Genomic DNA, 15,829 nt, shown 5'->3' with positions numbered 1-15,829 from the left:
CAAAAGTTCCTAGAGGATTAGATATATATTACGTCCTTTGTGAGAAACGTAAAGACTAGAAAAGACTGCACTTCTGTTCTTGATAAAATTGCAATCCAGTAGTCCTTGACCATGGTGGTCGAATTACAGAATTTAAACAGATCAGAAACATATAAACATGTACCTAATTACAACTTTGTCTTCTCCTACCTCTCCTCCTCCTCCTCTTCCTTCCCCAGTGAAAACAACCATCACAATGGCACAGCAGCTACTTTTCCAAGTGAGAAAACAAGCCTATCAGGGCATAGCATTACTGTAGAAGCCAGTGGCAGAACCCAGTGCGTTACTGAAACAGCATCCCAGTTTTTCTGAAACTATTTTTCTTTTGTTCTTTGTCAAGAACCTCACAGTGTATCTTCCTGTGTATGTGTGCAAAGACCACAGGCTTAGCAGTTGTATATGTAAAACATTTTCTTTTACTAAATAAAAGCACAGACACAATGAATCTAAAACATAAATGTTCAGAGAATATTTGTTTTCTGACAAGTGAAAGTGAAGTACATTGCATCTCTTATTTGAACATTAGAAGATCTGGAATCTGTATAAAACCTATCCTTAAGCAAGAGCATGTGGAAGGGAGTGCTGTACATGATCCTGTGTGCACATCTGGGAAACTGAGGCATAGACAGCAGCCAAGGACCGTGCGTAAAATGGTCTGACAAGTACAGACCCTGGAGCGTGCTGCCCTATTAATAAAAAGATTTGAGAAAGAAAATGCATCCGAACTGCTAAACTAATGGCTTTAAATCCAGCCAGGACAGCAGTTCTCTTTCAGCTTCAGCCAAGGGACTGGTGGATACCAGGAGACTAGGCTTTGAGCTTCACTGCAGTAGGGTGGAGAAGAATAAAAGACACTGTGTTTCAGTTCCAAGAAGGTTGTCAATGAACAAGTCTATCATTCTACAAACCAACTTCATTAGCACATCTTTCCTTATTGTTTCATACTCATTAAAAAAAAAAAGTTAAAATTTTGGTGATTAATGGTTGTCATGTAGTGAATCTTTCTAGAAAACTATGTTGTTAAATTTTATGGTGCTAACTCTTACCCTTTAAAATTGTTAATGTCCTACTATTTTAGCAAATGTAACAATGTGATAAGTAAAATCCCTCTTTATGTATGTAGAATCCCATTTGTCAGCAGTTACTAATTTAAAGAAAGCAAATAGACCTCCCTTTTAAATCTATTTAGTATTTAGTATGTTTTAACAAATGATACCTAGGTTGTAATACTTGCTATAATCATTTTCAAAAACCACTTACAATAATGATATTTTCAAGTTAAAATTACAGAAAATAAATTTCTGAATATATTTACATGTTAACATTATTTGCAAAAATGAAATAAAAATATAATCACACATATTCCAGATATAGGCTACTACTAAGTTGAGTTGATTCCCATGCTAGGATATGCAAACAAGCATTGTAATTTACTAGGGCCACAGAAAAACTATTATGTTTTGTTATAGTAACAATGATAAAAAATGACCCAAGATTAATCATAGTCACTATTTACTATGTTGTTCAGTGTATATGTCTAAGCACTGTATTAGGTAGTTATGTTGTCTCATTTGATCTTTAAAGCTGCCCCTGTGTGATAGATTTTTCATCCATTTTTCAGATATGTTACCCGACTCTCAGAGGTTAAATAATTTGCTGGAACTTTTATAGTTAGTAAGTGGTGGAAGCTGGAATCCTACACAAAGGCTGTGCTCTTTCTAGTCTTAATTTAAATTGAATAAAACCTTTTTTTCAGTAGAATATAGATCCTTAATTATTATAATGCATGCGATTATTAATGTGTACTTTACTAAATGTAAATTTTGGGTACGGATTAGTGTCATATGTTAGCCCTTAGAATGATGGCTAAAAGCTAACCAGCCACAAAAATTGAGATAGTGTGTTGTGGATATTACTAAAAGTCACCTCAGTAGGGGAAAAGATAAAGCTATAGAAAATTGCTACTGACTGGAGTCAAACTACAGTAGTTGCTTACAATTGATTGTGTGTTGTTCAACCACAAAGATAAATTAGAACATGGAATACTGCAATAGAAAAGTGGTTTAGATGTCACAGAGACCGTATGACTATTTTTATCTCTCAGCTGTATAAACCATAGCTTACAGTGGCTGAAATGACATTGAACTGTTTTTCTCTTTGATGATTTACAGCCTGTATAGTGCATTTGTAAGAGCAGATGTCACATTTTATGTATTTGAAAGTGTCAGCTCTGCTGACTTATGTCTGAAGATTCTGTTCTTGAATCAATAGAATGTAGTGATTTCCATTTCTTAAAAGTGATTTCCCCAACATCATAAAAAACACATAGTGAATATTGGTCATTATAATGCTGCAGTTAAGCTCTTACTTTTTGGTCTTGTATTTTACATACATCATACTGTTGATCATTATTTTGTGAAATCTGACTTGCATAAATAGGGAAGCTTCTAGTGAGCTGACCATGTTTGTGCTTAAACAAATTAAAAAAATGTTTGCATTTCATCCCAGACATAGCTGTCCAAAGTCTAAGATGGATTGAGCAAAGGAAAATACATCAAGGTTTTCATAATAAAAAATTATTCCCAGAAAGTCCACATATACTTTATTCATCCCATATTTCAAATTGATTTTCATTTTACCATTTAGGGTGCAGTTACTGGTAGTCCCATCTTTTAAAAAGTCAAATTTGCATTTAAATAGAAACTGTTTCAATCATTTAACATCCGAAAATCCGAACATTTTATTCATTCCTTTCCCCCACCCCGTCTTTCACTGTTGAAAAAATATCTTGTGGCCGGGCGCGGTGGCTCAAGCCTGTAATCCCAGCACTTTGGGAGGCCGAGACGGGCGGATCACGAGGTCAGGAGATCGAGACCACCCTGGCGAACACGGTGAAACCCCGTCTCTACTAAAAAATACAAAAAACTAGCCGGGCGAGGTAGCGGGCGCCTGTGGTCCCAGCTACTCGGGAGGCTGAGGCAGGAGAATGGCGTAAGCCCGGGAGGCGGAGCTTGCAGTGAGCCGAGATCGCCACTGCACTCCAGCCTGGGCGACAGAGCGAGACTCCGTCTCAAAAAAAAAAAAAAAAAAAAAAAAAAGAAAAAATATCTTGTGTTGTACTTTTCCATAATCCTCATGAATTCTGAACTTCCATGAAAACTGTAGCGCCCTCTTCCTTATGTCACTCATTAAAATCCCATTGCTAATAGATCTCTGGGAACAGGTCAGGATCAGGTGAGAATGGGGGATGCAGCATGTGATAAACGGTAACAGCTGACTAGTCATAGTAACACAATATTTTCTTCAATTGGACCTGAAAAAGAAAATATTTCAAAGAATTTAACTCATAAGTAAGTAACTAAATAGAAAAAAAGCATTGAAAATAATAACGTACAAGTTGTTCTACTTAAAAAAATATTGAAATACTTTTTATTAGCCAGTAACAGTATAACGAGTTTCATGAAAAAGGGTCAATGTGTAAAAATATTTTGAAGTTTGGTCTTTTGTTTATTTAAAATGAATCAAAGCCCTTTACTTTTAGAAGAAGATGAAACCAAAGATCAGTTTTATCAAAATGAAATTGACTTAGAGGCCTCAAGTTAAAAGTATAAAAACATATTGAAACACAGGTTTCAATGTAACACAGGCTTCAATGTAAAGAAATGGAATTCCCTTCACCAGCATTTATAAACATCTCTATACCCTTTGTCTTTCACCGGAGGCACCGTTTCCAACAATTTAAGAACATCAAGAAATGGCTCTAGTTGACTTGAACTGTAGCGCATTTGTTCTGTAACTAAACTGCTTTAATGTTAATGACTAATTTATTCCCTATCAGAAAGATTATTTCATGATATTTGTGTTATTGACTATGCCTTTTACTGATAAAATAAAAGAAAAATCATTGTAACTATTTTTTACGGGTGACATACACATGCTAAATGGTTAGAAGGTTTTTTACAATGCTGTTCATTTTATATGCCTGCATTTAAAAAAAAAGCATTTCCGGCTGGGCACGGTGGCTCACGCCTGTAATCCCAGCACTTTGGGAGGCCGAGGTGGACAGATCACCCTAGGTCAGGAGTTTGAAACCCGCCTTACCAACATGGTGAAACCCCGTCTCTACTAAAAATATAAAATCAGCCAGCATGGTGGCAGGCACCGGTAATCCCAGCTACTGGGGAGGCTGAGAGCCGGAGAATTACTTGAGCTTGGGAGTCGGAGGTTGCAGTGAGCCAAGATCGTAGCCTGGGCAACAAGAGTGAAACTCCATTTCAAAAAAATAAAAATAAAAATTATTTCTGTATTTTAAATTGTGCCATTGCCTCCTTGACAATAGAGATAATTTTATTGATAAAGGGAAAGATGTCACAGCCCAATTATTTGTAAGACATTTCTCCTATGAATATTTTATTACTTATTTTTTCTGGTCTCTTTTGATTTGTTTTTTTCTTTGTTTTGCAAATTACAATGCAACTATCATTTTGTCATCTGATTGACCTTATAATTATGTCTTACTTCTTGAATATGATAAAAATTTCAAAAAGAGCAGACTAAAGTTAACCAAAATAATAGTATTTTAAAAATCTTTTTGCGTTTTGTTCTACGAATGCATCCTTAACTCTAGAGGTCCTTATCTTTTTTATCTTCAAACTCAGGATGGTTTTTAAAACTCACAATTGCAACTTACTAGCATCGCTGTGTGCTCACATAACTGAGTAAGGCACAAAATACCATGTACTCAATTATCCTCAGTCTTGTCAATTCAGGTCCCCTCAAAACCGATGACTGATTGCTGTGAGTTGCTAGAATCACTTTTCCCATCATGAGATGTTTGCCTGTTTCTAAGTGCAGTTTTTAGGGTGGGAGTGGGAGGTATGTGTTAGGTAGAAGTAAAAGAGATTGGACCACAAATACTTAACACCACATAAGTCAGCAAAATTATTGGGATAAAATTAGAAGAGGACAGATGACAACAATTGTGAGGTGCCTGTTGTTACCTCTTGGATGTATCAGCATCATAATCTATATCGGAAAAACCATAATTTTGATTATCTGTCTAAACCCAGCTAACCTGAGAAAAGTTCTTCCTGCCACGTTGGCGGTGAGTAAATGGAGACAAAGAGTAATCTTAGTTCTTGCAGGTATTTAGCAAACTTACTTCTGCTTGAGAGACTATTATAGAGATTTCTACTGTGCAAAGACTACTATAATTACCAATCGTTCTAAGCTTGCTATCATAATTCTTTTATGAGTCCATATTACTTCTAGTTGGAGACACTAGATAGAGTAGTGGGAAGATAGTAAATCAGAGATACAATTGAGATAAGAAAGCACCTTTAAATTTCATAACTGAATTGCTGGCTTAAATTTAATTTCTTGAACTGTTTCTGTATTTTCTTTAGTGTCCTGGATTTTTATTATGAGAGTCATGATATGTGACAGAAGATTCATTTGCAGTGGGGTTTGACCTCTTTAATGTGTATGTGTGTATATTTTTGATCACTGATACAGTATTGCTGTACAAATAGCAAACATTACAGACAATTTCAATTCTCAATTTTTCTTTATGGCTGTACTGAAAGATTCATGGCAGCACTGACCTGGAGCAAGTCACCTACTGAGTAACAATAATACTAAATTATTTGAGTCAAGTTAATTACATATACTGGTAGTGAGATTAAAAGGTTCTCAAGCCAAACTGAGCCTGAGTAAACAAGACAATTATACTATTTAGTTGATTTCAAAGATGTGTATAATGAAAATTTGGGGGTCAGTTATGAATCCATCAGCTAGGACAATAACTAATTGCATTTTTCTATAGCATGTAGCTCATTTTTTTCCCAATGAACTTTAAATAATATTCATCTAGCCTCTAGCACCTCCTTTATATATGCTGGGTATTCCCATAGTGTCTTCACTATAATTACTTTATTATTTCTAGTGTGTATAACCATAGCCACAATTTTCCTTTCTTATCACTTTCTCTTCAATATCACTTCTCCCTTGCTGCCAATCAATTTGATTTAGCCTTATTTTATAACCCCCTCAGCTATTATCTGTAAGAACTGAATATACACATCTATTCTTTTCATTTCCTCCAAAGGATTTCCTCCTCTTTTACCCTGTACATAGTAGATTTCTTTAGATCAAATTCTACCCCTAAAAAGACATGATGCATTTTAAAAGGGTGCCTAATTATATTTTTTAAAATAACTCATATTACTACTAGTATTTTGACTAAATATCCAGTGTCCTAATTTATCTTGGTCCTCCCATCGATTTCTATGCTTGTAGAATTCTGGTAAAAAATATTTTCATATTATTTAAAGTTTTAGATCAGAATTTAAAAACCAAAACCAGCCCCTCTTGTGTCTACTATGTAAATTCCTATGTGGATCATACAAAATACCTTAGCTATCTCTTCTTCCACTCATGATGTGATAGAAACTCATTCAAATTAATAAACCTAATTTTCTCTAGAAATTCCCCAGAGTCTCATTGTGAATCTGACTTCATAGCTCCCCATACCTCTTCCTAAAAAATAGAGATCACCGTGCCACTCCGTCCAAAGCACGCTTTGCCTCCAGTGGTTTGCTCTGCCTGTCTTTGTCACACATAGAGTTCTGCTGTAGCAACTCATAAAAGGATCTGTCTTCTGTACCAGCATCCTACCTCAAAGTGATCAAACCTCATGCATTTAATTCATATTTCATATTTCATATCAAAATATGCCCTCCATAGTCACTGACCCCAGCAGTTCCACACCTCCCACCTCGTTTCAGGGACTACAGTATTTCTACAATAGTCTTGACAACCCTTTCAACCCTTGTTTTTAGTTTTCAGAAACTTTGTCGACTTCTTAGTCTCTTTTTTTTTCTCCTTTGACTTACTGTACCATGCAGGGATTTAACCTCCTTTTTCAGGTCATAGTGCTTTAATTTATTGTTTTTTCCTGAAATTATTTACTGAAATTCCAAAGATCACAGATTTCAGCTTTCATTTGTTTTTGTATTTCTTTCATCAGGTTCCTTTTTATTGAACTGGCCATTTGTATTGTCTTTAAGTCAATTATTTCTCAATCAAATCTATAATCTCAAAAGCAAAAATATTTTGTTTCTTCCTTTGCACTAGTCTGGCTACTAAGGAGAAGTGCAAAAAAACTGTAATCAAAAAACAATTTGCATTTAGTTTCTTTCCAGTTATTGGGACTTTCAGTTGCTTTCGGAAACTCATTTCACTAAAACAAATGTTTTAATTTTAAAGTAAACATTTTGGTTATAAACATGATGCCAAAGAAAACATTTGGTAGTTCTAGGAAGTAACAGATTGAACTGAATTAATAAAATGAATTAGTAACTGGTGATTTTGGAGTGTGTTCTCTTGGAAACATTCAGAGAGTTTAGGAAACTCAATGTTTTGCACTCATACCTATCCTGTTGTTTGAGATGAAGTTCAGCCTTTGTACTTTCATACTCAAAATAGGAAGGCTATCTGAATCAATTACTCAGTTAGCAGAATATTTGTAGGCAGTGAATATTTATCTTATGTTTCTAATTGTTTGTGGACCAGATACACCTTGTAGGCTGCTCCTGATTAAGAAAACATTTTCCAAATCTTACCATATGTATGTAAATTTATTATATATATTAAATATACTATCTGTATATAGTATATACTATACTATCGTGCATAAATTTATATATTATATATATATTTTTGAGATGGAGTCTGGCTCTAACACCTAGGCTGGAGTGCAGTGGCGTGATCTTCGCTCACTGCAACCTCCACCTCCCGGGTTCAAGGGATTTTCCTGCCTCAGCCTCTAGAGTAGCTAGGATCACAGGTGCATGCCACTACCTGGCTAATTTTCATATTTTTAGTGGAGACGGGGCTTCACCTCGTTGACCAGGCTGGTCTCAAACTCCTGAGCTCAGGTGATCCGCCCATTTCAGCCTCCCAAAGTGCTGGGATTACAGGGTGAGCCACGACGCCCGGCTGCCATATTTTTTTTGAATCAAGGCTAATCTTCTTTCTCATATTAAATATGCATATACTCACCACCGATTATCTGACATAAACGTAAGAAAAATATTACATCTGATATTCAAGTCTGAACATTTATGTAATTATTAATGGGCTAAAAAAGCAGTTTCCAGGCCAACGTGGGCGGATTACGAGGTCAGGAGATCCAGACCATCCCAGCTAACACGACGAAACCCCGTCTCTACTTAAAATACAAAAAATTAGCCGTGCGTGGTGGCGGGCGCCTTTAGTCCCAGCTACTCGGGAGGCTCTGCCAGGAGAATGGCGTGAACCCGGGAGCGGAGCTTGCAGTGAGCCAAGATCGCGCCACTGCACTCCAGCCTGGGCTACAGAGCGAGACTCCGTCTCAAAAAAACAAAATAAAACGAAAAAAAAAAAAAGCGTTTTCCAAATTTATAATCCTACTCTAAATAATATATATATTTCAAATGTATTCTTTATGGAGGGGCAAAAGTAAGGTATTAAGAGAATATTGGTTTGATTATCCATTTGCTGTGACTCTGTACCTTTATTTAAGACATGCTCCATGCCCAGGAAGGTTTTGTCAAATAGTGATCTGCAAACACAATACATGAATGGGACAACGGAATAAGTAACTTACTGACACTGACCATCCACGCGCACTTGGCAGGTTGATGAATATAGTTGTTCTACTCTCACGGTGGGAATCTATGACTCTGAAGCCTTGAGGTCTAGGGAAAGGTTTCAGAAGCCAAAGACGAATCAGTCATAGGATCACAGAACGAAAATGTGCGGTTCCTAGACACAAGTGCACTTAAATAATTTCGAAGTTTGTTCATCTGAACTGCTGGTCTAAGTCTTCATCCACTGGTCTCCAGCCTTGCTTTCCTCTTGCTTATTTCTGCTAAATTGCTCACATCTTGACAATGACTTTCACAGTAAGCCCCCACCTGTTCTAGTTGTCATCAAATCTATTTGTGAATACTCACCTTTCCTCATAGACTGCTGCAGCTTTCAGATGTCTACCTGAGAGTATTTGGAGGAAAAGGCAGTGTGTCCCTTAGGTGTGTTTTGTGTTGGAGATAGCCTTACCTTGGTATTTTTTTGTAAGGTCTCTTTCAGAGTGTGCTATCAGAGAGGTTAGTGAGTCTGGTTCTGGTTACTAGTTTGAACATGTGAGTTTCATATAGTGGTGCATTTCTAAAAATACTTAGGTAGGAAGTCTTTTTACTTCCTATTTTATTCCTTACTTTATAGCTTTGTGAATCTGAAACAAACCTCTACAGGAAGGTCTCCAATAGAAGAGGCTGAAATGGGGACTGTCTTGGCAATCATTGCATAACTGGCTACACCCCTAGCTAATTCCAGAGAACCCGATGACATCATTGATGGAAACTCAAGGATCATGGTCTTTTCAAAGGAAATTGGTGTGACTATTGCATTGTTGCTGTTTTAATTAAATGAAGAATAGTTTTCTAATGGGCATAAATGTGGCTGGAAATTGCCTATTAAAATGTATTTGTCTATAAATATTTTTCGTAACATGTTTTTCTCTAAGTAGGGCTCACTGATAGAATTTAGTACAAAAAGTACCAAAACTATCAAAACAACGTAAAGGTACAGGAAAAGCTATTGCCTCATTAAAGGACACAAATAATAATAAGATAAAGTTATAGGAAAGGGGCATTGGCCTCATTTATTTTTTCATTCATTATTAAATTACTTGGTTACTTATTTGCTTGCCTCATTAGAACCAGCCTTTTTCCAGAAAGGACTTAAAAGAAACGCAAATGATTGTAATCTAATCTGTGTGCAGGATTGGAATCTTGATGATTCTGAGGTAGGGGTTTGATGCTTCTCTGAAATGAAACTTTAGGAAGAGAAGACCCTTAAAATTGGACTTAGAAATTATAGCTGGACCTAGCCATATCTGCCCTAGTCACTTCATGATTTCAGTCCCTGCTTTGCTTCCTAGTGTGGGGAAAACATTGTGAAGTCTTCGTTGTGAAGACTAATTAAACAATACATGTATAGAAAGTTTGAACTCTGAAATATGTGTTATACATGCAAAGCATTTTCAGGAAAGAGTCCTTTTCTTCACATTCTCCAGGAGTAAAAGGAGAGTGGAAATATGCTTGTCAGAAAGAGTAAAACTGCTATAAAAATTACAATGTTCAAACTGGACGAGGAATAGATTTCCATATTTATTGAGTAAGGGGAGAGCAGGCCTGGAAACGGAGGGAATACCAACTAGATGAAATGTGGCATCTGGGACAAGTAAATTAAAATGATTCCCAGCCCCAGGAAAAACCCACTAAAAACAACTGCTTTTTACTCTATCTCATTACTGAGTGAGTCACCTCGGTTTTGAAATGGCACAGAGTAATCGAAATGATATTTTACCTGTTGGTAAGGATGCATTCAAGCAAGTACATCAGTCACCGAGGTACAAAATGCTAAAGTATATTTTTCATGATGGAAAAGATGACCAGCATATGAAGGGATGGATCTGATTTCTCTCCCCCAATTCATATTTTTATAACACAAAATGAACACATCTATTTTTCCATTTTGGAGGTAATCACTTTTGTGTGTATTTCTCACTTTATTGTTCAAATCATGCTTTTTCAGTTGTCTGTGTTATCCAGAGGGGTGGAGAGATCTTGATAAACAGTGCCTGTGTGCTCCATGCATTACCTCAATTTGATATAAATAATAAGTAACATTCACAGTGACATGAAAATGAAACAAGATGATTGTCGTTTTGCCATCTCTATTTTGCTTTTTAGGGCATTATAGTTCATTGAGTGTTTGCGGTTAGCTGTCTTAAGAATAAAATCAAAAGAAATTTGGGATTCATAAGCAGAAAATCAGAAAACGGTTTTGTCTTTGGGAAACTGAAATAGAAATTTCATCTTTGAGAAGTAAATCTCTAGCCTCTATATTAGGAAGGAGCTACTTGTTGGTATTTAGCTTATGAAATATAAAACAAAACAAACAAACAAAAAAACAAATCACATTAGGGGCTAATTTGGGATTTGTAATAAATGCTATACTCTGAGACTTATATCTCCATTATCATAGCAATTATTCCTCAAGTGAGATTTAAATAAAGTTAGTTGCAGAAGATATTGGTGGCGGTGATATTGGTGATGAAAAGTTAAAAACTTTAAGTAAGCTTTACTTATTATATATACAGAAATAAGGACATGTTCATTGCCACTGACGAGCTCAGAGTCTAATAGGGTGGACCACTGTGTGAATACTTTATTGACACTTAGTGTGATATACACAATAATGTAAGACGGATGATACGTGGAAGGAAACCATCATGATATGGAAGAGGATAGATCATGAGAAGGAAGTTGACTGAAGTGACTAGAAAGCTAATAGGGTGCCGTCAGCATTTCGAGTCTTCAGAGCAGTAGGCCACATCCCACCCTGTAAGGTTAGCTGTTCCGACATGACCTTGAATGTGTCGGGGTTGCCGGTGTGGGAACAAGAGTCAGGTGAAGTTGGGAGATGGGCCAACAGCTTTCTCTGAAACAAACAAGTTTCAGGCCATCTCTGAAAGAGTAGGAAAACATTTTAGATATCCTATTTGATTTAATATATATTTAAAATTTTATGGCATTACTTTATACGTATGCTGTTATCTTTATAACACAGTTCTATCATAGAACTTCTGCCATTGGGTATCATTAGGAAATTACCAGTCACGCAGGACAGAAATTCAGTATTCTGGACAGTAGAACTGTCTACCTCATGGACTTGGAGTTTCCAACAAGTCTAAAGAGATTTAGTCCTTTCTTTAAAAAAAAAAAAAACAAATGCACACACACACATACACACACACTCTTGGCATTTTGAAAGCTATAGTCTAAATATGGATATATGACCTTACTGATTTTTTCCCTTAATGGAAATGTGTATGTGTTCTAGTCATTCTCACTATGCAAGTTTGAATGGATTCATCTACATTTTCCTCTTCACAACACTCAGTGATCATTTCTCTGAGTCTGTCTCCTCACTGGATTGTTACACCACTCCATGCAGATTTTTCTACCCTAAAGTCAATACATTACTGACAAACAATCATTTCATATGAGTCTTCACGGAACGACTGGCAAAGTAAGAAAGCTATTTCCAGTTATCCGCTCCTGTACTTTCTGGCTGTTTTAGACCTGGCTCAGGTCACTAGAAACTCTTGATGAATACTGGCAAGAATATGTCGTGGATCTAGGTGAAAATAGACTACCTTCTATTTTTGGAAATTTTTCCCACAGGTAGACCAATTCACAACGTCTTTATGCTACCATGGCAACTGGCCACCGAGCCATTCAGGGAATGCTTTTCTCTGTATTCTGAACAAGGTATGGCAAGATGCCTTTTCCCCTTAGGCCATCATGGAAGATGATGGAAATGCCAGAACCTCTACAATAAACTGAGAATGCAATCCATATAAAAGGATAAAACTAGTGACTCAAGAGTAAAGGTCTATGATCTTAGATTTAAAGGAATGGTCAGGTTTTCCCTCCCTCCCTGCCCTTGATCCCATTCAGAGACTGGAAAGTTGAAAGGCATGGTAGAAGTGAAATATTATTTCATGCCAGAGCCCCATCTAGGTCTTACCTCTGGGTGTTATTACTGTTTTCATTTTCTCTTGCAAGAAAACTCTGGTTTCAACTTGTCTTAAATGTGTTCATTATTTTTCCATAGAAATCTCTGCGATTCCTGCCCTTGTGGATGAGAAAGACTTTTCCCAGTCTGACACAATGATTCCTATACTAGGGTTTGGAACAGCCTGTGCTTACTTGACAGGTTCATCCCTCTGCCATTCCTGGTGAAATTTTACAGCATCAACTTTATTAATATCCATCAATGTCAGTGAGCCTCTTGAAAAGGGTCCAGCCATAAATATCCCTTGGCCATATACCCCCATCTTTCCAAATAAAATCTAACCTTATATTTGTTATGAAAGTGTAGCTCGAAGACAATGACTCTAGACCTCTCTTATGTAGAGATTCTGGAGTCCTCATTGCTGGGAAACCCTTCACTGTTCTGTCCATCCCCAGAACAGGACAGTTACTCTTCCCAGTTCAGGTTCTAGTCTATCAGCTTAGTTCCTGTTCTCTGTCTTGGTGGCATGCCAATTCTCAGGCCATCTATAGAAAGAGATGTTGGGCCTTCCCTGAGCGCAATGACTGAGCCATTGCTGGACACAGGTCCCATGTTCTGTCACTTCCTCTGTTCTCAGACTTTTTTCTTTACATGGGTATCCAGGGAGAGCTCATCCTAATCTCCATTGCCGGGATTTCACAAAATGAAAATACCTTAAATATGCAACAGTGTTAGCAAATGAACAGCAACATAGAAAAATCATTTCTTCCCCTTTTTTGTCTCCATCTTCAAACTTTAATTTGTAAGTAAAGAAGAGAATTGATGTGAAAAATGTTTAAGTGACAAGAGTTCTGTATAGTTGGTTTCAAAAAAAGTTAGGCAATGCTTAATTCTAAAAATGCAATTTTTGCTTAGCAGAAAGTTTTTGTAACTTACATAAGCATGATTGATTAAGATATGGTGTATTTTTTTTCATGAGAGGAGACTACTGCTGTTCTCTGTAGAAGGCTAATTAGTGCCAAAGAATTTTAATGTAAGTTCAGAAGTTGACAGAGTATAGTTGACCGTGAACCCGTACAGGAGAAAGAAAGAGTTGGGCTGCCCAAAGCAAAAAATAAAGTTGGGCACCTAAAATGTGCATGTGGTTTTAAAAGAAAAATTCATCTGGAAATAACTGGATAGGAGTGGGTTGTGTACTGAGGAGGCAGATATCCTGTGCCTATATAAGGAAAAAAAATAAATCTGTACATTATTATTTCCATTTTTGAAATCACTGATGTATTTCTATGTGTAGCAACCATTTGTGTGCCTTGACTGACCAAGACATAAGGGGAGAAGATCACGTGGCTGCCTCGTGCCTGTCAGTTAACCACTAAGCAGCTTGCCCATTAGAATTCTTGTAGACTTAGACCTCTGTGTTTTAAGTTCTTTCTCAGTTGCAGCCTCTGCTTATTCCCCTTCGTCTTGCTTTCATTTCATTTCAGAAAACAACTATTTTTACATAAACTACAAAGTCACAGCCAGCAGCATGTGCAGCAGAGACAGATAGCCTGAGGTTGCCCAGGGACTTTTCATTTTATCTTTGCGCAGACCCAGCACGGCCTGCCAGGTAAAACTAGTGTAACGAGGACTCTGGCGTCTCCACCACGCGTCAGCCCTGCCGAGGCCAAGATGCGCACGCTGATAACGCGGGCTGCCTGACAGCCAGGGGAGATTCTGTAAATCATGCTGCTCCCATTGATTACAGTTGGGAAGAGCATTAACCCTCCTTTGCCCCGAGATACGCTGTCTCCACAAGTGTTTGTAACATCAACATGTTACGGGAGCTTTTGGAAGATGAATTCATTGCTAGAGAGAAGACCCCTTCTCAAAATAAAGAAATGCCAACAAGCCTGAGTATTGTCTGGCACATTTCTTTGAAACCATTTTTACAGTCACACATCTCGTTATTGTTTCATATTACCAGGGACAGAGAGCTGCTTTGAAATCCATTGATTTCGGTCTGAGTGGTGATGAACATTTTTTAAAAGCCTATTGGAGAAGATACACTTTTTAAAGGAGAAGATAGGCTTTTTAACTAGCTTTTATGGTTGAGAAAAAGTTCTGAGGACCGAAGCGATCCGGCCGATTGTTTTAGGTAACAATTTCCTCCTGGAACTTAAGATAGTTTCCCTTTCAATTAATCTGCTGTACATTTTGGGTCTGTATAGGCACTGTTGAGTTTTCTTAGGTAGTACTGTCACTTTGGAAAATCAGACTTCTAGTGCTCGAGGGAGAAAGTGAGTCACTCTTTCTAGCTCGAAGACCAATGCTCAGTTTTCTTCTTAATCCTGTCCTAAATGAGCAGATTCCTTCAGCTTCACTAAATAGGATAATTTGAATTGCACGGTTGTGAGCTATTTTTATCATCACCACAATGTGTGTTTCTCAGCACATGTTTCTGGTTGTTTACCCACCATGGGGTGGTGGGACCACGGGGTAGTGGTGATGATGTGGAGTCTGGGACCTTCTGCCTGAGTTTGAGCCTAGCTGTACACTTCCTTTCTGCCTCAGTTTTCTTCATCTGTAAAATTTCATATTATTCTTATAAGGCTTACAAAGATTAATTAACATAGGCAAAGCACTTAGAAGAGCGCTCAATTTTGTAAGTGCTCAATACATGTTACATTTAAAACAAAATGAAACCTCTGGACAAAGGAACTGTTTTTGAGGAGCTAAAGGGGATAAAATACAACATTTGCTCTGAAGGAAATGGATAAGGGACACATTTAGCCTAACTGTGGCCCACATTGTGGGAGCAAAAGATGGAAGGATGCCCTCAGCACCCAGGTAGGTGAGTGCCTGCCCTGATTCTGTTGTCACAGGCTGACTTGCTGACCAGCACAGAGATTCCTAACAATGAGCAGCACGTGCATGCAAACCTGCAGACCTCTGGGATGCTTGCTGCGGGCTCCCTTATCCTAGCGCTCTCCCCTTCTCTCCTGTTCCACATTAATTCTGTACTGTAGAATTTTGGTGTTGATGGTGGTAACCAATAGCAACTTCAGTATCCTTCAAGTATGACATGTAGAGGAAACCTTGTTGGGAAAAGAGAGGAGTACTTTCTGTCCTCTGTTTAAGTTTCTTTTGGTTGTAAGTAACAGAAACCAACTCTGGTTAGCTC

At 37.4% G+C, this 15,829-nt stretch overlaps 1 protein-coding gene across 2 annotated transcripts in view; it reads left to right on the top strand.

The window, feature by feature from the left end:
- Window positions 1-15,829, top strand: part of TOX (thymocyte selection associated high mobility group box) — a 309,872-nt gene that overhangs the window by 114,688 nt on the left and 179,355 nt on the right. The gene's annotated exons all lie outside the window — the stretch shown is intronic.

Source organism: Papio anubis, chromosome 8 (assembly GCF_008728515.1).
Source record: "Papio anubis isolate 15944 chromosome 8, Panubis1.0, whole genome shotgun sequence".
In the NCBI taxonomy this organism is placed as follows: domain Eukaryota; kingdom Metazoa; phylum Chordata; class Mammalia; order Primates; family Cercopithecidae; genus Papio; species Papio anubis.
This window is presented reverse-complemented; position numbering and strand designations above follow the sequence as displayed.